The 23,341-nt window shown below is 41.0% G+C and overlaps 1 protein-coding gene across 1 annotated transcript in view; it reads right to left on the reverse strand.

Annotated features, from left to right (window-relative positions):
* hspa12b (heat shock protein 12B) overlaps positions 1-22,748 on the reverse strand; it is a 118,357-nt gene extending 95,609 nt beyond the window's left edge. Inside the window, exon 1 of the mRNA XM_039751944.1 lies at positions 22,539-22,748. The gene's annotated coding sequence lies outside the window, so the exon portion shown is untranslated. The remainder of the gene's footprint in view (positions 1-22,538) is intronic.
* Positions 22,749-23,341: the final 593 nt, after the last annotated feature.

Consider the following 23,341-nt stretch of genomic DNA (forward strand, 5'->3'; position numbering starts at 1 on the left):
AACACTTCCTTTATCTCACTTTAAGAGATAACCTCCTCCACAATACCAACCTCCTGCAGAACCTATGTTGCTGCGTCTGTAGTTCCATCAACTCCTCCATCATCAGTTCTTTGGAATGCTCTTTGATGGCTCGTATTTCGAATTTTGGCGTGTAACTCAAGGCAAAAAATTGACCTAGTGATGGCTCGTATCTCAAAAAACTCGTACATTGGGGCACTCGTATCTCAAGGTACCACTGTAATGTGTAAATGCTTATTAAAGAGCATGTAGAGAGGGTCAAAAATGAAAGAGGACCAAGAAACAGGGCTATACTGAAGAATGTAAATTATAGTCAGGAAACAGAAAGCAATTTGTAACGAGGAATATAGAAGAAAAGCTTGCTAACCTTAAGTTTTATTTCTTTAGACAAATTCACAAACTTGGACAGCCAGGAGGTGTGCAATGCTGTCCTTTAAATTGTTGCAGTAATAACGTCATGCGTCATCCTGCTTAGCATCTTTCAGGCATCCTTGCATCATAAATAGCAAACAAAGCTGGCGCTCATAAATAAAAACAAAATGGCACTGTGGGAAGATATACTTTAAAAATATTGTCTTCCAAAATCAAGAAAATTATCCGATTATGATATTTCTTAACCTCTAAAACCCTCAAAATGACATGTCCATTGTATTCAGTCAACGTTTAAATTAAAGTCCAGATCATGGCAAGATCCTCCCAAATACTGGGTTGATTTAGCGGAACATGTTATTCCTCCCACACCCTATGGACACCATTATTGTTGTACTTAGGGTGTCACTAGGAGGATTTCTGGAATAGGACCAGGAGAAGACCATACAAGTTAGGCTCTAAACACATGTGGTGGAACTGATCACGTAAAAAAATTAAAAGTCAGTAACAGAGACAGGAAACGTAGTCAGGTAACGAGAGGAAGAGGGTCCAGCTGTGACTAACAATGGGATTATCTGTGCAGGAAAAGCAGAGGGTCTGACTTACAAACAGTTGGACGTGCATATAACATTCTTGAACTTCAGCTATCCCAAGAGCACTGCGTTCTCACTTGTATGGTCTAACAACCTGTGGCATCAAAGTCCCAACCAGCGTGCTCAAGCAGTTTTTACACATCCTAGCGGTGTGGGCCATGATAAATGAAAGACCCTAAATGCCCAATGCTCCTAAGATGTGGTATGTGAAATATTGCACTCTCACATTGCACTTCTTTTTTCATTTTCTTTATATTATTATACTGCAATTCTATGCTGTATGTAGACTGAAAAACTGCAAGCTGGCTTTTAAAATTTATTTCAATCGTTTTATTGCCCAGAGAATGTGCACAATTAAGAACTTACTGCGACCCTTCTGTGGAAAAGCGGGTTTAGAAAATGGATGGATGGTCACCAAAATATTTTGCACAGTCCCTGCATAGGCTCCCCCCCAAGTACCCAAACATTCCTCACACATCCCACTACCTCCCCAGAGTCCTCTGAAGTGTGTCACCCCCTTGGTGATGGACAAGCAGAGTGGCAATTGACCTTTTGCTCACTCATGGGGCTCTCTGTAAGAACCAAGCGCTCTTGCCACCTTGTGAGGAAGCATTCCTAAATGATAATGGCATATCTCAAGCTCATTGACTGCCTCCCAGACAGCAAGGCACATGAGGAAGCCTGCTCTTCCTCTAATGTGCCCCTTAGGAGTGGCATAGCTACAGGAAAGGAAGGGTGCAACTTTCCGAGCGATGAGTAATTCCTAGCTTGGATAGCCAGCCTTGGGAGGGTCAGATTTCCAAACATCCGTCTTCTTATATCCTGCCTTTTCCTTAACATTGCACTGCAGCCTAGTGGCTGACAATTGAGCTTAGAATTCCAAGGTTGCCAGTTCAGTCCCAAGCACTGATTCATGTTCTGACTCTGAGCAAGTCACTTAATATGTCAGCTGCTTTCTGTAACAAATATGGAAACAATATTGCAAACGTAAGCTGCTTTGGATAAAACCAACACCAAAATCTATCATCTAACCTGCTTAATCTGTTTCAGGTCACAGCACAAGGCCCACACAACCAACAATTTAATTACATGGCACATTTTCAGACAAACAATACAGCTCAAAACAATCCATCCCTTGGCACACATTTATAATTTAACATTTTCTAATCCACTTATTTGTGCAGCACTGGGGGCAAGCAGCACATAACCCCTGGTCACATCACATAGGGGCCAATTTGGACTCCCCTGCTACGTAATTGTTAATTGTGTCCTGATATAGTAAACCCATTGGGTTGAAAGAGGATTATTTACTTTTTCATATAAGATTTCAATATGGCAGTACCATTGGGTTCAACTGCAAATGTTTCAGAGCTGATTGCTTTGCCCTACAAAACCGCACTCTGCCCCCCATGCTGACACAAATGAATAGGCTGGCAGACCACCTGCTGCAATGTGATGGTGCTCTTCAAAAGCAAGAATGCTCTTAAACCCGTGTGCCCCCTGCTGTGTTTCAGGAGCCATATGCTTTACAGGGGATGTTCAAGTATTCTGCAGGCCAGAAGTGTGTGGCACAAGGGTTAGCACCTCTCCTGGGAAAATGGATTTAGATTCTATGTTAACACCTCACTTTCTGCATGGACTTTGCATGTTCTTCTGGTGTCTGTGCACAACAGATTCATTGGTGATTATAAATCCACCTGCTACAAGTGTGAGGGTGTGTGACGATGAGCCCTCCACAAACTTACAATTGGATTAGGCAGGTTCAAAAATGAAAGAAGAACACCTCATAAATTAGTATTACTTGTCCGATGCCTTTACACTAGGTGACTTACAACGCCTGAGACACAGTTGCCCACATTTCTTGTGTTTCTCCAAGTGAAGCTCAGGCAGGTGCAGTGACTTGTTCAGGGTCACCCACAGTGGCAGTTTCTGATTGATACCCACAGCCTCTGGGTTTGACGTCCAAAGCCTCAACCAGCACGCCACTCAGTGAATGCTAAGATGAGTTGAATAATCAAGTCATGGTGAAGATTAACCTTTTAAACTCATTCATGTCTGTTTTCTGCTACTTTGATTTAACCTTCCATAACTTCACCATTCTTCACTCAATATTCATGTTCTACCACTCAAAATCAAGGTGAGACATTTTACACCTGAAGAATGTTGTACACATATGTGCAGCAGAATAAGTTATTGAATGTTATTTGTATTTCCATAAGTGTTGGAATAAGCTTCCAAACACTATAAACGTGTTAACGAATGTGTCAGGATTATACAGAAAATATATAATAAATATATAAAATATCTACAAGTAACATTTCTAGTTTTACTGTTTTGAAGCAGTATAAAAAAATAGGATTCTTTTTCTTCGCTTTTACTGTTTTCAAATAAGCATCCATAGCATACATATTCAAGATTGAAGACTGATAACCTACATATCATTTTGAAAGACTGATCTTACTCTTTCAGAATGTATATAAGATGTAATGTAATTAGACTGTGCACCCAAATTATAACACCAACAGTTGCAAGATTCAAAAACGTCTCTCTATTATAATCAAAAAATCCTGGGACGAGACGAGACTTTTTAGCCTGGGACGAGACGAGACTTTTATTTCAGAGAGATACTTTCACGTCCTGCGAGACGAGACTTTGTACCAAGAGATTTAGCCACACCCGGGGCCGGAAATAAAATACAAAGAGGAGATGACAAAGTAGAACGTTGTAAAGAATTCAAAAACATTGGCGTGATACAAATGCAGAGCAGGTTAGAGATAATGAAAGTACTAAAATTCAAAAGTCTCAAATAAATGATAGTAAAGATCGCAGTAGCGCAAACAAACGGCAATTATTACTCAGTGAAATAACATAACCGTGAAAAGAGATTGAATATATTGTTTGGATGTAAACTAAAGTTGGAGACTTGTAGATCGTCTATTTTGTGTTGTCATCAGGGAAAAGTAGTGTTTCTTCCCAATGAAGAGGCGCATCCATGAAGAATTAAAAGATTTGTCGTTTGGTGAAAATGAACTCCATATATGCGAGCGGCAGAGATGTGAAGTGGCTGGTGCGTAGGGGGGGTTGGCGAGTGAAGCCCCCTAGTCTTTACAAAGAAACAAAAAAGTGGACACATTGAAAATGTAATGTGGTGTCCCTTGAAAGTTAAACACTCCTCTCATTTTGTAGGTTATAGTCTGTCCATCAAATTGTCCACAATTGAGTCAAGAAGTTTAAGAAAGCCATGGTGGGGGTTATGGGTTTGGGTGTTGCTGTGACACAGCAATTTGGCCATTTTTGAGGGGGAAAAAGATAAAACATTTTAATGTGATATCTGGGTATACAATACGGTGTTTTAACAGCAAAACACTGTACTTTAATTACAGAATTGAGAAAATGAATAATTTTCTGCAGTTTCGCATTATTGTTTGGTCCCGCCGGTAGGTCCAAAACAATGGGGCTGAGTTTAAAGGGTTAATGAGCATGATGTATTTACATGAGGTGAGAATGATAGTGAGAATGTATGGACAGCACAGAGAGAACATGGCATATAGCAAGTTAACAAAAACAGAAATGCAAGAAACTAACTGTCAGGGATGTGTTAGGGGTCACTCGGCACTGTTTTCGACCATTTTGTGCGTGTTGTTGAATTTGTATTGCATTTTTAAAATATTCTATCATTATCTTAATGACATCATTGATTTTCACAAGTGCTGATTGGTAGAAATGCCACTCATTGTCGGTCTTGTGCTGGTCACAGAACTCAACATGGAACATCATAACAGTTGTAGCATAAAAAATGGCTGCATACAGTAAAGGGCATTCAAGCTTTACAATCTGTTAAGGAGATGCATCAGGTCGTTGGGTCCATAACATGTAAATCTGGTAGGCCGTAGGTCCTTGATAAAGTGACTGAGGCCAGTGGGACAGTAAGAGAGGTGGACACAGAGGTGCAGTTTGAAAAAAAAGGGCAATTTCTTGTGCAATAAATAGATAAAAGCAGTCCCAAATGATGAAAAAAAAAATAATAACTGTTAAAATGTGATAAAAATGCACACTAAATATCAAAAAAAAAAACTAAATACAAAAACAATTGTGAAAATCGCACCCTCCCAAATTTTCATCCTATCCGGTGTGGCGAGCGACTGGTGGTGGTATCCAGCCGGACTGGAAGAGGTATTACACCTCATCCGGACCACGAGGGGGCGACCGCCCTGGTGGCTAGGGAGAGCATGGGAAAGGAGCATGAAAGCTCAACCCTATAGGGGCCCGTGGTCACCGCCAGGGAACACCCAAATGCCTGGAGAGGCCCCGGTTCCCCAGCACTTCCGGGTATGGGGGACGAAGACCAGGGACACCCGAAGTGCTTCCGGATGCACAGCTGGCACTTCCACCACACCAGGGAGTGCCGACAGAAGTTCATTGGGAGGCAACTGGAGCATGTCCAGGTGAAGATAAAAGGGGCCGCCTCCCTCCATTCAATAGATGGAGTCGGGTGGAAGAGGACAAAAGCCTGGAGGAAAGAGGAGAACAGTGAAAGGCATTGAGAACGGCCAGGACTTGACAGGCCAGGACTACGGGAGTACTGGGTTGTGTGCGTCATTGTAAATAATGGTGTATAATAAACGGTGTTGGTGCTTGAACCATCGGTGTCCATCTGTCTCTGTCTAGGCCAGCTTCCACACCGGGTACCTCACTCCCTGCACATTCAGCCCTTTAGCGAGCTCTCCTTTAAGTCCTCTTTAGGTTGTGTTTTGTCATCCATCTTACAAAAGCTGAGAAGTTAGCGAAGCTTTCTGTCACAACAGAATTTCAGCCCATCTGCCCTGACATAAACCAGCTCACGTCTACATGTAGTCCCATGTGTCCTCCTATTAGTTTGGCTTTTTCCTTTCTCTCCTCTCCATTTCGTCCAGGCTTTTATAGGTTTCTCCCACCATCAGCTGACAAGAGACCTGGTCACTTAGTCCCCTGTCACTCATCCCGTGCCCCTTTAAACCAGTGAACTACCAACACGCACATGCGCACCTGCTCACGAGATGCCACTTGCTCACATACTCATCCTGACTCCTGCGCATTGCTTTCTAGTGATGGCTGATACTGCTGATTTTCTTTTCCATCAATACCAGGTGATACTGAGACCAGTATTGTGGGTACCGATATCAGTACTGATGCAGCACAGTATCGTATTGCAAGAATGGTTAATCCTCTGAAAAAACTTTTTTTTTAATAAAAACAGTATTGGCTGACATCAAATAGTCACATTTTAAAGACTTTGCATTAGTAGACTATTACATATAGTGCCAAAGATCGGACTTCTTTTCTTGTTTATTAACAGAATTATTAAACATGTTCAGTTCCTGCAAATGATCTGTATGGTAAATGGTAAATGGCCTGTATTTGATATAGCGCCTAACTAGAGTTCAAGAACCCCATGTATGTATCAAGAATCTGTATAACAACAGCAAGTTATTAGCATTGCATTTTTTCTGAAAAAAAAATGTAAAAAGCATTGTATTTTTAGCTCAAAGAATTACATTTTTAGTTTTTATTGTGAAATGTGCAAAACACTAAAGATATGCAATCAGAATTATAAAAAGTACAATTATGATGATAATATAGAGTGAGTGTCCCTTTCAGATTCATCAGAATCACTTTTAGTTTCACTGCCTTAAGACAGATTCAGTTTATCATCACTGCTGATGAGAGGCTCCTCAACATGACTGTCAAGAGCGTGCAGCACCTGGACTGTTGAAAAACATTTTTTACGAGACTCTATTATTACTACTAGGCATGCTTGTAGGTAGGAGGAGAAGACGCGGCTATACCGTAGCCTGGGTAATGTTGGGAGAACTGCTTTTAGCATTGCTTTACCGTCCAAGTGAATCTCTTGTCTAACACTAGGGAATGGAAAGTAAAGCTAATATCAAGTAATATATATATATTTTTTTTCAAAATGGACATAATAAATATAGAAATTTTGAAAATGTGTTCTAAGTATGTCCATTCATCAAGCTATAAGTGTAATATCCTCCTTCCTAAAAACAGATATTGATTATTTTCCATTCAATTACAACAACCGTACATGAGTTAACAGTACTAATGTTACCTGCCTTTCCAGGACTCTTCTTTAAGAATAGACTACAGCCCTTCGGCAACCGTGCCAGGCTTTTTAGCCTGAGGGTCTGCACTTTCTTCTGATCGCCTCTGTTGTAAATCCTTGTGTTTGGTAACATGACTGAGTTTCATGTGTTAGACCAGGTTTGTGGTGCTGCCGCAACAGTCATCTGCGATGTATCACATTTTGATTCATTATTGTTCAGTGGAGTAAAATAACTCCAAACAACGCTTTGCTTTCTTTCTGCCATTGCCTCACATACACAGTGGACCGCAGCACTGCCAGTGTGAATGCAGGGAATGAAAAACGCAGAAGGAAAAGCAGCTTCTGTTTTACATAATATGACATGTTTAATTTAATCATGCTGTCACCATCAATGCTTTTTGAAAATAATTTGCATATTATTGAAAATGTATAATATCGATACTTTTATATTGAATATCGATATTTGAATTAAAATGTCAGGATCAGAAGCATCGATACTTTAGTATCGATCCGCCCATCCCTACTGCTTCCTATGCCTAATCACACACACATCCTCAACCTGCAATGATGACATAAAAAGACAAACAAAAGCAGTTTTAAAAACTTTACCACACATCCCTTTCTTACCACTTGAAAACCAGTGACAGCAAGTAAGCGACTCTGAAAGAAATGGCCAGTAGGTGGCTAATTAAACTCTCCAAGGAGATCCGCCCATAATGAAAGACTCCAAAGATGCGTCACCTTGTGGCCGCTGACATCATCGTCCTGCAGAAAGCTGGTGCGGGCACATATAAAACTAAACTGTTATGTAGTGTAGTAGTGTAAGTTGCATCGTCACAAGATGATCTGTTATTAGTCTACATCTACAACAACAAAACAAATCTAGTCAATAAATCACTTCTGGTTTTGTGTTCATCTAGTTTAGAGTTACAGTTTGTTTTAACATTTTGGTTAGGATTAAAATTCTTGGTGACCCTTTAGATTTGGTATACCACCCCATAATACAATGTTATGTATCAAGACCTTATCAAAGGTTCCTTGATTTTAATAACGCATCAGTAAGGCAGTTATTCGTCTCTGCTATATGGCCTACTAAAATGGTCATAGGAGGCTTCAGTGAGACATTATTAGATAGATAGATAGATAGATAGATAGATAGATAGATAGATAGATAGATAGATAGATAGATAGATAGATAGATAGATAGATAGATAGATAGATAGATATGAAAGGCACTATATGATAGATAGATAGATAGATAGATAGATAGATAGATAGATAGATAGATAGATAGATAGATAGATAGATAGATAGATAGATATGAAAGGCACTATATGATAGATAGATAGATAGATAGATAGATAGATAGATAGATAGATAGATAGATAGATACTTTATTAATCCCAAGGGGAAATTCACATATTATTCTCTTGATATGACATATGTCACTATAGGACTGGTGAATCCTTTATATTCACAAGTCATTTTACCAGCATGGCAAAGGCTCTTAATATACCTCTGCACTTTCCAGGTTAAACGTGAACATTGTTTCAGCTGGAGACTCCCAGACAGATGTAAGGGGATACAAAGCTGAAGAAGCATTGGCCAATATTTTACTGAACCAAGCTTTGGCATAGCAAGTAGAGGGGCATCACAGGGCATGAGAATGCACAGTTACAGTAGCTACAGTCATATGAAAAAGTTTGGGAACCCCTCTTAAATCTTTGGATTTTTGTTTATCATTGTCTGAGCTTTCAAAGTAGCAACTTCCTTTAAATATGTGACATGCCTTATGGAAACAGTAGTATTTCAGCAGTGACATTAAGTTTATTGGATTAATAGAAAATATGTAATAAGCATCATAACAAAATTAGACAGGTGACCCCAACAGAGATATTCCATCAATACTTAGTTGAGCCTCCTTTTGCAATTATAACAGCCTCTAGACGCCTCCTATAGCCTTTATTGAGTCTCTGGATTCTGGATGGAGGTATTTTTGACCATTCTTCCACGCAAAATCTCTGCAGTTCAGTTAAATTTGATGGATGCCGAGTATGGACAGCCTGCTTCAAATCATCCCAGAGATTTTTGATGATATTCAAGTCAGGGGACTGTGACGGCCATTCCAGAGCATTGTACTTCTAAATCTGCATGAATGCCTTTGTAGATTTCGAACTGTGTTTTGGGTCATTGTCTTGTTGGAATATCCAACCCCTGAGTAACTTCAACTTTGTGACTGATGCTTGAACATTATCCTGAAGAATTTGTTGAGGGTCAGATGAATTCAACCCAATATCGACTTTAACCAGGGCCCCAGTCCCTGAACTAGCCACACAGCCCCACAGCATGATGGAGCCTCCACCAAATTTGACAGTAGGTAGCAGCCGTTTTTCTTGGAATGCGGTGTTCTTCTTCCACCACGCAAAGCGCTTTTTGTTATGACCAGATAACATTTTTTGTCTCATCAGTCCAAAGCACTTTGTTCCAAAATGACTCTGGCTTGTCTAAATGAGTATTGCATACAACAAGCGACTCTGTTTGTGGCGTGAGTGCAGAATGGGCTTCTTTCTCATCACTCCGTATACAGATGTTCTTTGTGCAAATTGCGCTGAATTGTAGAACGATGTACAGATACACCATCTGCAGCAAGATGTTCTTGCAGGTCTTTGGAGGTGATCTGTGAGTTGTCTGTAACCATTCTCATAATCCTGTGCATATGCCACTTTTGTATTATATTTTGGACTGCCAGACATGCTGGGTTTAACAGCAACTGTGCCTGTGGCCTTCCATTTCCTGATTACATTCCTTACAGTTGAAACTGACAGTTTAAACCTCTGAGATCGCTTTTTGTAGCCTTCCCCTAAACCATGAGACTGAACAATCTGTGTTTTCAGATCTTTTGAGAGTTGCTTTGAGGATCCCATGGTGTCACTCTTCAGAGGAGAGTCAAAGGGAAGCACAACTTGCAGTTGACCAGTTTAAATACCTTTTACTACTCATGATTGGACACACCTGTCTATGAAGTTCAAGGCTTAACGAGCTAATCCAACCAATTTGGTGTTACAAGTAATCAGTTTTGAGCAGTGGCAGGCATTCAGATCAGCAAAACTACAAGGGGACCCATATTTTTGCACAGCCAGTTTTTCATCCATCCATCCATCCATCCATCCATCCATTTTCCAACCCGTTGAATCCGAACACAGGGTCACAGGGGTCTGCAGGAGCCAATCCCAGCCAACACAGGGTGCAAGGCAGGAACCAATCCCGGGCAGGGTGGCCAGTTTTTCACATTTGATTTAATTTCATACAACTAAATACTACTTCACTAAAAATCTTTGTTCAGAAAACACCCCAGTACTCAGATGTTCCTAGGAAATGAAAGACATACCTCTGTTATCTTTTTTGTTGAAAGTAGAGTAAATTACTATGCAGGCTGAGAGGAGTTCCCAAACTTTTTCATATGACTGTAAATTAGCAGCAGACATCAGGGAGAGAAGCCGTTGTCAGCTAGTTGAGGGAGGTAGCAACCTACGTGTTTAGTCTGAGTCAATGTAGCCTGCTAATGGTCTAGGCAAGAAGACCACTGAAAGAATTGTCATAATCCAAAAGAGAAGACACTAAGGCACAGCATAGTGTTTCTGGGACAGCCTTTGAGAGTGTTATCTGCTCTGAGATTCTCAGTTTGGACACATGTCCACAGATCATGGACATAGCTTCATTGGATTTACACCATAGCAAAAGTGAACCAAATTTGCATTTGAGTATAGAAGAATGTGAATTAAATGTTGTCTGCTCTCCATCTGAGCAGCTGTTGACAGCCCACACACAATTTCCCAAAGATGAATTGCTTATCTTCCTTTGTTCTGTAGAAAAACCTGTCTGCACCACTGATGACTTCACAGCTTAAATGTTTCTAACAGGAATTTCCTTATCTTTGCCCCTTCTACACATTTGGTGACATCAAACATACAACTGAGGACATTAGAGAAAATATTTGCCTCTCAGCTACAACGGATATGTTCTGCTTTGCAAAAAGAAAAGCTGTGAGTCTGGCTTGGATAATGCAGATGAATGAAGACCAACCTTACAGAACAAACCGGCCAGGGAAAGTGGAACAAAAAGTAAATCTGACTTGTGGGGAGGGCTTAGCCTTGGGATTAGCTTTGAGCAGACTTTGTATTCTGCTGTCCATCGCTTTGGTTAATTTGCTTTGTTGGATAATTCTGTGAGTTTTATATCTCAACACTACAGCTTTTGAGAAGAGTATAAACTGTGTCCCTTTGGATAGATTTTGTTATAGAGGGAGACAAAACAAAGGGTTCAGTGTTGCCATTTACAAAGTAAAAAAAACATTCAAATATTCAACAGCGAGCAAAACAGGCAAATTTTAAGATGTACACAGTTTTGCAAAACTGACACTAACATAAGTCACATGCGTGATTTTACCAATGCAAATGTGAAAATTACAGAAACATTTTTTTGGGAATTTTGAAGGTGTTTTTCTAGATGTTCTCCTCCCTAAATCCACATTCACATGTCCATGTTGACCTTTTTGTCTTCTGCTACTGTGCAAATCTTGTCATCGGTACCACACAAGTAAAATCACTTCTATCGGTGTCTCCCATGTAGAAGACTGCAAATTTTCCGCCTGAAGTCACACTAAAATGCACCATCGTGTACATTCTTGTGTTTTCTCCTCAACAACACACAACACATAGAAAATCGGTGCTTCCATCGCCCCCCCATCACCTATCAATTGCCCTTTGCTGCTTCTGATTCCTGCAATTTGTCTCTGATGGATCTTTAGCATTGCATTTGATTGCCAAGATCATAATCATATTTTGCAAAGTGACAATTGAACTACCAGAAGAATGTCTGCCAGCTCAAAAAAATGTCCACACGTTACAAGTAATAGGTCCAATGGAGATCTTCCATCCATCCATTTTCTAACCCGCTGAATCCGAATACAGGGTCACGGGGGTCTGCTGGAGCCAATCCCAGCCAACACAGGGCACAAGGCAGGAACCAATCCTGGGCAGGGTGCCAACCCACCGCAGGACACACACAAACACATCCACACACCAAGCACACACTAGAATCGCCAATCCACCTAACCTGCATGTCTTTGGATTGTGGGAGGAAACCAGAGCGCCCGGAGGAAACCCACGCAGACACGGGGAGAACATGCAAACTCCACGCAGGGAGGACCCGGGAAGTGAACCCGGGTCTCCTAACTGCGAGGCAGCAGCGCTACCACGGCGCCACCGTGCCGCCCATGGAGATCTTTATTTTAATAAAAAAAAGAAAGACATGCTCATGCAGAATTAATGCATGTAAATGCTTACACAGAAGAAGTAAACTTCTTGTGTCAATGATATGATTTCCACTAGAAGCGAAACACAGTTTATTTCCCAAATTTTCCAATGAAGTGAAACATCAAATTTTACTGCAATTTGAGTTTTGCTCATCACGAACATTCACCAAGTTTCAGGAACACAGATGGACCAAAACAAACCTCTGAACCTGAATCTTTTCCTAAAAGGGGTAAACGTTAACATTATACAAAATTATTGTCTGTCTGTTATACCTTCATTGTTATCACTCTTTAATTTAATATTGTTTTTGTATCAGTATGCTGCTGCTGGATTATGTGAATTTCCCCTTGGGATTAATAAAGTATCTATCTATCTATCTATCTATCTATCTATCTATCTATCTATCTATCTATCTATCTATCTATCTACTGATACCAACAAGGTTTTTCAAAGAAGTATCAGGCGTGCTAATTGACAATGTTCTTGACATAGTTAATTTGTCATTAGATATGGGGGTCTTCCCAGACTGTCTTAAGACTGCTGTAGTTAAACCCCTGCTCAAGAAAAATAATCTTGACCCCTCTGCCTTTGAAAATTTTAGACCCATCTCTAACCTGCCTTTCTTAAGTAAAGTTCTGGAGAAGGCACTCATTATGCAGTTAAATGACCACCTAAATAAACATGCTATTCTTGATAAATTTCAGTCAGGTTTTAGAACAAATCACAGCACAGAAACTGCACTCGTTAAAGTAGTAAATGACTTGCGGGTAAATGCAGACAGAGGCCATTTATCTGTTCTCATCCTCTTAGATCTGAGTGCTGCATTTGACACCATTGATCACAATATTCTTAGAAATCGCCTTAGTCAATGGGTGGGCCTCTCTGGCAGTGTCTTAAATTGGTTTGAATCCTACCTGGCAGGGAGAAAATTCTTTGTGAGTTGTGGTAATCAAATCTCAAAGACACATGATATCCGATATGGTGTTCCACAAGGCTCTATCCTGGGTCTGCTGCTCTTCTCAATCTACATGCTTCTGTTAGGTCAGATTATCTCAAGTTACAACGTGAGCTACCACAGGTATGCTGATGACACACAGCTGTATTTATCAATAGCACCTGATGACTCCGACTCTTTCGATACACTAACACAATGTCTTACTGGTATTTCTGAATGGATGAATAGTAATTTTCTCAAACTAAATAAAGAGAAAACTGAAATTTTAGTAATTGGCAATAATGGATTCAATGAGGTTATCAGAAATAAACTTGATGCACTAGGATTGAAAGTTAAGACGGAAGTAAAAAATTTAGGGGTAACCGTTGACTGTAATCTGAACTTTAAATCGCATATTCATCAGATCATTAGGACAGCATTTTTTCACTTAAGAAACATAGCTAAAGTTAGACCTCTTATATCATTGAAAGATGCTGAGAAATTAATTCACGCTTTTGTTTTCAGTCGACTAGATTACTGTAACGCACTCCTCTCAGGACTATCCAAAAAAAGACATAAATCACTTGCTCTAGAATGCAGCTGCTAGAATCCTAACTGGAAAAAGAAAATCCGAACACATTTCTCCAGTTTTGATGTCACTACACTGGTTACCTGTGTCATTCAAGTTTGACTTTAAAATACTGCTTATGGTTTATAAAGCCTTAAATAATCTCGCTCCATCTTATATATCGGAATGCCTGACACGTTATATTCCAAATCGGAACCTTAGATCTTCAAATGAGTGTCTCCTTATAATTCCAAAAGCTAAACTTAAAAGAAGTGGTGAGGCGGCCTTCTGCTGTTATGCACCTAAAATCTGGAATAGCCTGCCAATAGGAATTCGCCAGGCTGATACAGTGGAGCACTTTAAAACACTGCTGAAAACACATTACTTTAACATGGCCTTCTCATAACTTCACTTTATCTTAATCCTGATGCTCTGTATGTTCAATTCATCACAATAACTATTCATGGTGGCTCTATTATCTGTACTGACCCCAACACTCTCTTCTGTTTCTTTTTCCGGTTTCTTTGTGGTGGCGGCCTGCGCCACCTCCACCTACTCAAAGCATCATGATGCACCAACATTGATGGACTGAAAGCCAGAAGTCTACGTGACCATCATCATCAGGTCCTTCCATGAAAATACAAAGACTGTTTGATATGTTAGGTAGAATGCCCAGAGGGACTGGGCGGTCTCTGGTCTGGAACCCTACAGATTTTATTTTTTTCTCCAGCTTTTGGAGGTTTTTTTTTTGTTTTTCTGTCCACCCTGGCCATCGGACCTTACTTATTCTATGTTAATTAATGTTGACTTATGTTTATTTTTTATTGTGTCTTCTATTTTTCTATTCTTCATTTTGTAAAGCACTTTGAGCTACATTTTGTTTGTATGAAAATGTGCTATATAAATAAATGTTGTTGTTGATGTCAAGGATCACATGCCTAGCATCTACATAGTGAGAAACTGTGGCCAGGGAAGGATGCGTGGGAGAGACGGTGAGGTAGGAGGTGAAGAGCTTTTCTTGGTTGTGATTCTTGTTAAAAGGACAGGCGGCTGAGCCACAGGGATAAAGACCTGGAGATGGAGGGCCTAAGGGGCTCTCACAAGTACAAACAGTTGTGTTTGGTTTTCCGTTTTCCCTTTCATCCCTCTGTTTCTGGTGCATATGAAATACCCTTAGTTATTGCATTTGTGAAATGACATCAGGTAGGTTGTATTCATTTACATTGCAAATGGAACCTCACAGTTCCTGGGACTTACCTGCCTGTTATTTCTGAAGTTAATTATCAAAATGTAATGTAAGATGGGGTCTTCATTAATTTAGTTTGCCAAGGAATATTTAAGCCAATCTGAAAATAATTAAGAGCTTACTTTTTGTGGAACAATTGTCCACAGAGTCTACTCTCACTTGGACAAAACCAACATCATAGTGAGGATAAAATGTTTGCAATTTTTCCGGTGCCTTTAACACCATTCTGCCTCATCCACTTGGGTAAAAGCTCAAAGCTTTGCATCTTGATGCCTCCACAGTCTCCTGGATCATGGACTACCTGACAAACAGCAGTTTGGGAGGCTGAGGGACTGTGTGTCAGAAATGGTGGTTTGTAAAACTGGAGCACTTCAGGAAAGTAACTGTCCTGTCTCCATTCCTGTTCACCTTCTACACAACGGACTTCCAATACAATATCAGCAATATGACTCCTCCATTATAAAGTAGGCTGCATTAATAATGGAGATGAGTCACAGAGTACTGGAAGGTCATGGAGGAATTCGTCTTGTGGTGCAGGGACAACAACCTGCAACTCAACATCAGCGAGACAAAAGAACTGGTGATGGACTTTAGGTGTGCCAAGGAGCCTCTGAGACCAGTCACCATTCAGGTGGAGGACGCTGAGCTAGAAGAACTACAAGTACCTAGGGGTCCACATAAACAACAGCGATGGTGCTGTACAAGAAGGGCCAGAGCAGACTGGACTTACTAAGGAGGTCTTTTGATGTGTGCAACAAGCTGCTGGAAATTTCCTACCAGTCCATAGTAGCCAGTGTGGCGTTCTACTCTTCAGTCTCCTGGAAAACCAATCTGAGCTCCAAAGAAGTGCAATGCCTGAACAAACTTATCAGGAAAGCCTGCTAAATCACAGGATGGTTGGCAAAATTGGATGCCATCATGAAAAATCCCCTCCATCTCCTCCAGGAGGCGCTCATTGGAGCTCTTTTAGCCACAGGCTTATTCCACCACAGTGTGCTAAGAAGTGTCTCTAGGGGTCTTTTCAGCCCACTGCTGTCAGGGAATTCAGTGTTTTCTCTCAATGTACCATTAAGTTCATTTTCAAATATCTGCGCAATATTTATTTATTTACTTATCAATTGATTGATTGATTGGCTGTATTATTTGTCCTGTGAGTCTGTATCCTTGCTTTTTATGTTCCTGCTGCTGTATGCACCTGAATTTCTCCATGGGATTAATAAAGTTTATCTAAGGATACTCACAGAGAGTGACCAAGGCCAGGACTTGAATCCAGTATCCTTGGGCTGTGAGGCATCAGTGCTGACTGCTGAGCCACCGACTCATATGCATGAAAATGTTGGGAACTGCAGTGCCTCAGAACCATCTAATTTAAATTAATATGCTATCACAGAAATGTTTAACATACACAGAAAACACAAACAGGGCCTCCTGACGCTTGAGGGGTCCATTCAAACGTAACCCTTCAGTGTCCACTAATCTAAAAAAATCAAACAAAGCATTTGTAGAATAATGTTCCTATTCATTTTAAAACTATATGCTGTCTCAATTTTGTGTTTAATTGAAGCTCGCTTGTGTTTCTGCCAATAGTAAGGCAAACCCAACAGCCAAACCCCCCTCCACACCACCGCCGGCCCCAAAGCCTTTGAAAGAAAAAGTCAGGCCCTCTGCTTACCATTGAAAACATACCCACAACTCTCTAGGGGGTAAACCCATGCCAAACTGTGTTAAAAAAGCACTGCCTAAAATGTAAGCTGGCTGCAGTTTTATAGCCTGGGGGCACCCATTTGCACGCAAAAAATGAATTTCTCTTTCTTACTGAAGTTACACAAACAAGGAAACTTGACTTGTACGTCTTGACTTGGCACTTCAGAAGTAACGGCACATAACAATTGTCTCCAAGTTTCTGACATGAACAATGGCAGGGTAAGCGTCTTCCTTAGAGACACAAAGAGTCAGTGGCAGATTTCAAGGTTGCAGTCCAGCACCTATTTCCAATTTGCCATTAAGTTCACAAATTAAAAGTTTTAAATGATATGTATTGACTTGGTAAGTGGGCGGCACGGTGGCGTAGTGGTAACACTGCTGCCTCGCAGTTAGGAGACTTGGGTTCACTTTCCGGGTCCTCCCTGCGTGGAGTTTGCATGTTCTCCGTGTGTCTGTGTGGGTTTCCTCCCACAGTCCAAAGACATGCAGGTTAGGTACATTGGCGATCCTAGTGTGTGCTTGGTGTGTGTGTGTGTGCCCTGCGGTGGGCTGGTGACCTGTCCAGGGATTTGTTCCTGTGTTGGCTGGGATTGGCTACAGTGTGACACTGTGTTAGGATATAGCGGGTTGGATAATGACTGATGACTGAATCCTTGGAGGTATGGTCAGCCACCAGACAGAGGATTTGCTGTAATACGAAAATTTTAGCGACAGCTATATTATTTGTCTTTTATGCATGTATGCAGCATTCAAACTGGACAAAACACAATTTAGATCTATACAAGTAAGCAAACCAACACAACAAGGGCCATGGAAAAAATATGTCTGCTATGTTGAAAAGAGGTTTTCTACCACGAAAGATGGCCAACTGGGAATGAGATGTTAAAAAGAGCAGAATCGAATGCAATTTGGAAAGGGCTACGTATTAAGCACAGACAAAACAGAGTTTGCAATTTTAACAATGTACATTTTCACCTACCTACACTACAATATTGAGCCGACATTTTCAGAAGTAATACAGCTCTGAAGAAGATTCTTAAAACTTCTGGAGGTTAAAAACACAGTGGTAGTGTGGACAATATGCTAAAAATGGAGGTGAACGTCTATATTTTTAAACAAAAACTTTGTGGTGTGGTCAAAGCCTAAGGCAGTTTCTTTCCCAATACTGTGTGGACCTGAGCTTGTGTCCCAGAAGCCCACTTGGGATGTGGTATGAAGAGAGAAGGCTGGCCACTGTTAAATACTGAATGACTGTCGGCTGTTTATTGAGTTGTGGTCCTCGTTTGCTTGCTAAACGAACTGATTGGTTGACAAATTGACCAGCTGATTACCAGGTAGGCTAGTTAGCCGGTTAGTTGCACATACTTAATTAATTCTAAGTGGATTCATTTTTGCACCACATGATTGAATGTTTTTCAAGTTATTAATGGGATGAGCTGCTGCTTGCTTTTTGATTGTCTGACTCACCAACTTGTGATTTTATTTAGGGTTCATTTCATTGATTTATTGCTTCATTTTCTAATGGACTGATATATTAATTTGTTTTTCTTTTTTTTTTTTTGTCTGACCAGTTAACTGTTATGCTACTTCTTGATTTTTTCATCGTGCATTCAATTTTAGTGATTATCAAGTTAATAAATTCATGGAATACAAAAAGCTCAGAAACCTTCGATGTGCCAGAAACTGTCATTGTGTCTCTATCTGAAGCTTCAAAGTATAATATGATGGTAAGACCACATCTGGAGTAACGTGTGCAGTTCTGCTCACAAGGGTACAAGAAAGACAGAGCAGCACTTGAAGCTGTGCAGAGGAGAGCAACCAAGTGAATCCCAGGACTTAAGGACATGTCCTGCTCTGACAGACTCAGAGAATCAAATCTGTTTAGTCTCGAGCAGAGAAGCCAGCGTGGGGACCTCATCCAGGTATTTAAAATCCTCAAAGGCATTGATAAAGTAGATCCAGCAACATTCTTTTAGCTTAAAGGTGAATCACGTACTCAAGGACATCAGTGGAAATTAAGGAGAAGTCCATTTAAGACTGAAGCTGAAGCCTAACCCAGCCACAGGAGATGCACAAACCAGTGTGTTTCTTCGTGCCAGTCCCAAGCCCGGATAAATGGGCATAGTTACGTCAGGAAGGGCATCTGGTGTAAAATTTTGCCAAATCAATATGCAAACAACAATACAAATTTCCATACCAGATCGGTCAAGCCCCGGGTAAACAACGACTGCCATTAGTAGTGTTAGCCAACAGGGTGCTGGCGGAAATTGGGCTACTGTTGGCCGAAGAAGGAGAAGAAGATGGGGGAGATGTGTCCGGAGTCAGAAGGACAGGAGAAAGGTAAAGAGAGTGGGACTATGGATGTGGTGAGAGAGGACATGCAGGTGATGGGTATAACAGAACAAGATGCAGAGGCCAGAAAGATACGGAGGAAGATGATCCGCTATGGCGACCCCTAACGGGAGCAGCCGAAAGAAGAAAAAGAATTTAAGACTGAAGCCTGGAAGCACTAACATACTATTGAGACATATAGTTGAAGCAGAAACTCGACAACCTTTAAGAAGAATCTGGATGAGATATTGAGACAGCTTAGCTATTAGCTAAACACACAGGGCTTGATGGACGGAATGGTCTCCTCTCGTTTGTCATATTTCTTATGTTTCTGAAAACCAAAAAGGACCTCGGCTTTTGTTTTCACTGCAGAAGGCTTAATTTTGTCTGCCTATGGTGCCCTTCTGATTAGAACCAGGTTTATTTCACAGCAAGCCTTGTCACACAGAGCTTTATAGGGTAAAGGCAAACAGAGGGAACACATTGTAAAAACACTTTACACGCCGACCATCTGAGAGCCTCAGCCGTTAACAAGATTAGCTCTGGCAGGCTGTCCAATGTCTGTCTCATGCATGCTAATGAAAACACAGCCTCACACTCCTACAGCATTCGGGTCTTTAGGGGGGGCTTGCAGAAGTGCTAATTTCACTCTCTGCTCAGCACATTCACAAGGGCTACAAGGCCAATGTCCTATCTTATAAAGAATCCCTATGATATTTTGTCTGTGACTATCAGAACTGTGATAGCCATGCCATGCTACGTCTCAAGAAGCAGGCAGCAGATACACACACTTGGCTTACACCCCAACAGTACACTAAGAAGAACAAAACTAACAATTAGGCGGCCATGTGTAAACATTCAGTGCTCCACAGGTGCTCCCACCAGGACATAGATATGGAGATAGAAGACATGGGCTGTAAAATAAACCAGTGATTAAACGGGGCTTGTAACTTTTTGGCCACACACCTTGCATCTGCTGGCTTACAGAACACCAAAGGACTGTGGATAAGCTGTGAGTCACATTAAGGAAGCGTAAGGAAGAACACAACAAAACGTAAGAGTCTTGGGCTCCACTCAGGGGGGAGACACGATTTTGGCCTAAACTCACTCACAGTTTCTGGTTAGTTCTGGCCCAGTTTTAAGTTTTCAAACATTTTCCTAATTGGAGTGCACAGTACCTTCTACTAGACACTTGGAAGAGGAACACACTAATAAGCAATGGCTAACTGAAGCAGTGCTGGGTTCAAACCTTTGCTAAGGCCTTGTCTGGACTATTATGTTTTCTTTTAAAAACACAGGCATTAGTTTCCATTTCTATCTTTCATCCACACAACCTCAACATTTTTAACCCCCAAAAACAGAGATTTTTAAAAAAGCAATTCAGTGACATAAACTTGAAGAAACAAAGTCTCAGCATTGTAATGTGGATGGGTGAAAGTGTAGACTTTTAAAAACACACATATTACATAGCCCTTCTCTGATTGGATTCTGCTGATTACAACATCTCCTTCCCTGATTGGTCACCCTTCAAGGACGAAAACCACATTCCAGCATTGCAGACATTGAAGAGTTGCTTTCCATGTGTGCATCTAAATTGTGTTTTGTACAGTTTGAATCTGCATAAATGTGCACAAGCCAAATTATTTACTAAATACTACAGTTGTGCAATAAATTTCCGGCCCCACTGCATTACCATCCCTTCAAGGATTTTTTTCACCAATACACGCAGGCCCAGTGTGGATGAACGTTAATGTCTTATGAGTTTTCAGTCGTTTTAGTGTGGATGGAAAATTCTAACATGGATGGAGACTATATTTGTTTAAAAAAGTCTATGTCTGTTCAGTGGCAAAATTACTTTCATGTAGTCTGTCACTATTGCCAACAAAAAGGTGCACTGTATGGATCCCAGAAAAAGTGTATCAAGATGGTGTGAAACACAAACTAGTGAGCGTCCTGCTAATGGGGGCACCGTGTGCCGCAAGACACCAGACAGTCCAGAACTGCACATTGAGATTATGAAGGTACTGTATGTGCTCTGAAGGAGTCTCCAAATTATGCTTTTCTTTCTTTCTTTCTTTCTTTCTTTCTTTCTTTCTGCATTATTTACAGTTTTTATTATTATTATTATTTATGGTTGAGGCTGCTTCCCCAAACCTCTAGAGTCCTGGGTTCTGATATCTTCTTGGACTTTGCATCTGTGTGGGCTTTTGCTCTTGGTACACCACTTTATTTTTAACATCTCTGAAACATGCAGCTTAAATTAATTAAAGACTCTAAACTGGGCTAGACTGAGTGTCTGTGGGTTTCTGCTTGAATGTGACTCACAATTGGCTGGCATACAGTATCTACAATAATACTAAATCTAACAGATTTGTTTAGTTTCTTTTTTGTTTTACTGTAAGAACTTCAAATAATATAATATCCTGAAAATAAATCCTAACAGGCCACACAGTGGCTCAGTGTTAGCGTTGCTTCCTTGCAGAAAGGAAACCTGGGTTCGCTTCCTGGGTCCTCCCTGCGTGGAGTTTGCATGTTCTCCCCGTGTCTGTGTGGGTTTCTTCCGGGTGCTCCGGTTTCCTCCCACAGTCCAAAGACATGCAGGTTAGGTGGATTGGCGATTCTAAATTGTCCCTAGTGTGTGCTTGCTGTGTGTGTGTGTCTGCCCTGCGGTGGGCTGGCACGCTGCCCAGGGTTTGTTTCCTTCCTTGCGCCCTGTGTTGTCAGACCCCAGTGACCCTGTGTTAGGATATAGCAGGTTGGACAATGACTGACATAAATCCTTATTTAAAAAGTTTTTAAGTTTTAATACACATGCATGCATATACTTGCATATATTAGAGAGAGAAAGGCACTGTATGATAGATAGGAAAGTAACTATATAATAAATAAATAAGAATGGTACTGTAGATAGATCTAGTGCAGACAGAAAGGAACTAAAGGAAGTAGATCTGGCTGTCTATCTATATATCCATCTACCTGTCTATCTATCTATAATATAGTGCCTTTCATATATATCTATCTATCTATCTATCTATCTATCTATCTATCTATCTATCTATCTATCTATCTATCTATCTATCTATCTATCTATCATTATACAGTGCATCTATCTATCTATCTATCTATCTATCTATCTATCTATCTATCTATCTATCTATCTATCTATCTATCTATCTATCTATCTATCTATCTATCTATCTGAATGTCAGTAGTTGCCCTGTTTCCCTGTCCTTGGCTTTATGCTATCCATTAGTTAATTTAATGGTTTAGGCTCATCGCCTTTCTTTCCCAGCTGGGAGCTGTCACACCCCTGGAGCCTGTCCTCTAAACAGCTGCTAAAGCTGGCCATTCTGCACTCACCTTTGCCTTCCTAGTGTCCTGTCCCTTTTGCTCCTTCTTTCCTCTCACGTTCTTGATGGGACTTCCCTCCAATGAGCAGCTACAGACCTGGTCAAGTCGGAGCCTCTGGTACCTTTCCCTGATGCCTGCTAGTAATAAACCTGAAGTCAAAGTTGTCTTGCAGGAATGCAGAAGAGTGAGAGAGAGACTCCTACTCACTCATCAGACTGTGCAGAGAGAGCAGCCCACCAGATCAAGCAGAGGATGCAGGGGGAGGGGGGATCCAGCCTACAGGCTGATGTCATTACAGACGCCCTCCACCCTGCTGGGTCTACTTATCCACCGGGGAAGGTCCTTTAATCAACTTCCTGTTATTTGGGTAGAGTTTCATGCTCTGGCAGGGAGCCAAAGCCATTCATATTTTTTAGATTTTCATTTGAAAGCCATCTCGGGGTCCTGCTGTACTTCAGCTGGGTGAAACTGGCTAGTTTTTCGGCAGGGTCCTGTGTACCACTCAAACTCGGTGTAGGAGGAGTGCAGGCTTCTCAAGCTGAAGTGGAGTGTGTGCTGGCACCAAAAGCAGCTTCATGTTCAAGTCTCAATCAAGCAGGTTGACACTTCAAACTTAAAGGCCGACTTACCATTTCCAAAGCGCCATTAATGGCAGAAACTTGAGGAATAATTGAACATGAGTAGTGCTGTGAAATCTGACAGAACTCTCACATCCCATGAGATCTGAGAGCAGGGAGTGATGTTGCTGGATTGGTGAAATTTGACAAATTTTATTGAATTGTCATTTTAGGGATCCTAGGTAGGGGGCCAGC

This window comes from Polypterus senegalus, chromosome 4, assembly GCF_016835505.1.
Source record: "Polypterus senegalus isolate Bchr_013 chromosome 4, ASM1683550v1, whole genome shotgun sequence".
Classification (NCBI taxonomy): Eukaryota; Metazoa; Chordata; class Cladistia; order Polypteriformes; family Polypteridae; genus Polypterus; species Polypterus senegalus.